The sequence below is a fragment of the Amblyomma mixtum genome, chromosome 1 (genome assembly GCF_055824585.1).
Source record: "Amblyomma mixtum isolate Tamu chromosome 1, ASM5582458v1, whole genome shotgun sequence".
Classification (NCBI taxonomy): domain Eukaryota; kingdom Metazoa; phylum Arthropoda; class Arachnida; order Ixodida; family Ixodidae; genus Amblyomma; species Amblyomma mixtum.
In genome coordinates this window covers 94317424-94319769 of record NC_143012.1, presented here as the reverse complement: position 1 = coordinate 94319769, position 2346 = coordinate 94317424, and the positions used below count along the sequence as shown (strand labels likewise).

General features: G+C 47.3%; 1 long non-coding RNA gene across 1 annotated transcript; it reads left to right on the top strand.

Annotated features, from left to right (window-relative positions):
- Positions 1-577: 577 nt before the first annotated feature.
- Positions 578-1731, top strand: LOC149367240 (uncharacterized). The gene is made up of 2 exons (XR_016286994.1): positions 578-736; positions 1612-1731. It is a non-coding gene; the product is annotated as an uncharacterized LOC149367240 (long non-coding RNA).
- The last annotated feature ends 615 nt before the right edge of the window (positions 1732-2346 follow it).

The following is a 2346-nucleotide window of genomic DNA, read 5'->3' as shown; positions in this document are numbered from 1 at the left end:
GAGCACTGTGAAAAAAGTCTGAAGTGGTTGCATTGCAGCCAGCATTGTACACGTGCCGTAGATACCGTTTTTGCATATGGAATATTTTTTTTTGTGTGTTAGAGAATGTAGTTGTGCCCCACACAAGCTGGCAGTACTTGACGTGTGAACAGAAAAGAGAATTATAGACCAATGTTTTTGTTTTAGTAGAAAGCATATATCGGAGACGACCAACTACACCGGTTATTCTCGAAGTGTAATCTTCACAGAAGGGTTTTAATATTACACTTTCTATTAGATATTTTAGGCGAGCAAAGGGCAAGTATCTGAATTGAAAGACCCGTTTCTGCCTATTTTGCTCGCACCGAGCCCTGCCTAAGCACGCTCCCAAAGCAAGCGGAAGAAAATAACGGCTGCATTAACTCTGGCGTCTGTCTGGCTTTCCTGTTCATGGATGACTGCGTTCCAACTATACATGATTTTAGTTTCGATACCTGGGCGCCGCCATGTTTGTTTTACTCGAGCGCCGCCTACCGCCGACGCCATCTTGGACTGATAATTTGTAGCCCGTGGGCTGCAGCCGAAGCAGCGTGCGAGCTCTGAAAGTGTCATTTGCCCGTTTTATTCCTGCCAAGCCTAGAAATTTTGGGTGGGCGTTCGCCTTGTGTCCATCCACGTGTGTGCTATGCCATTAGCTCCTGCAATAACCAACTGGGAGCAAGCGACCATTCCTCGACGCAGCGAACGATCAGCATCGGTGAGTGCCATGTTCGCAGTTCACGCGTGCTTTTTTGTCGCTGGTTGCCTGTAGGGCAAATGCGTCACGGTGTTGCATATTAGAAAAACGAAAGCAAAATGTGTTGAAACACAAGATCGCGGAGAGCAATGATTATTTAGGTTCTCGTGGAGCGCAGTTTTTCATGAACGCTTTCGCTGCCTGCTTAGACATGGCGAGTGTGACAGTTTAGATGCTGAGCTTGCGACAGAGTATCCCGTTTACAAACTGAACATTTTGGAAACAGCGAGTACATGACCGAAACGAATCCACTTCTGATGATTAGAATGCTTGTTTGCGGAGATACGCGCTATGAAATTGAAATTCGGCCCCTCCTGCCGCTTGCGTCGGGCTGTTCGTACTACGAGCGATACAAGCCAGTTGACTGAAAGCAATTCGCATTCTCGCCTTCTCCGCTCCCGCCAGCACTTACTGGTGCACAAATACCAGAAATTGTGCAATTACACGATCTAATAGGCTGGTACGCTAATGGAACGCTATTACCACTTACTGACAGGCAGAATCGCCGCACCTGTGTTGAGAATTCCAATCTCAATCGGGTCGGGGCACTGCTCAAGTCGCTGCGTTTGTTGTATCTCTGGCACGGTTACGCATAGTGTGGATTTATTTTTTACAGTGTATTCGATGCGATTTCAGTCGAATAATTTATTACAATGCATGGCAGAGTTTACGGTCCTGTGCATGCTGTCTGTGTTTTTTTTCATCTTACGTTGCCATGGATGCATTTTTTTCTCACTTTGCAGTTGGGTAAAAGTTCGTGTCGCCGCTTCTATTCATGCCATGCTGTGCAAATTAAATTAGTATTTTTGGACTAACGACATGTTTATTTTTTTCAGGTGGCGATCCCCACACCCTCCCGATATTGACGATCATGTGGGGCGGCGAAAAGAAGTTGTGGCCAAATTTGTGAAGTCCTCACATAGTGTACTGCTGAATTAAAAGAGCTCTGCCAAGGCCGTCCAAATACTTGATCTCTTGAAATTATGCACAAATTATAGTTTGGTAACCCAGGCGCTGCGCTTCGTTCCGCGCCCGATATTAGGCACAGGCAGTGGGTTTGTTCCTGTCTGCATTTCGTTCACAAACTGCGCTAACGTTTAAGCTTTTTGTTGGCGCAAGTATTTTTTGTTCACCAACTACGTCCACTGCCAATGCAACTCGGGACCGGCGGAAAAGCGGTGAAGAAATGGACACCGCAGACGTGCTGAGACCTTCGCATAATATGGTGCGCGTACATACTGGCGTCGTTTGTTTTTTTCTACTTTCGTCGACTATTTCCGCAACCGACAATAAAACAATGATGTCTAGAAGACGTTGGTGTTCCGTACAACATTACTGCTTTTGTTGTACGGACGCAAACACGCGCTTGACCGGTAGCTAAGCAGCCGCGGACGTTGCTCCGCGCGCCGGATTATCAGCCCAGGGGAGGACGGCAACAGTGGGGTGTCGCGCAGCGCACGTGTTTGAGAGTATTTCTCCCTCTCCTGCCCGCTCCTCGTAAAATGGTGTATAGTCGGCGTAGCAACACCCATAGCGCTTAACAGCGATTTCGACGTATTCCTTGGCTTTAA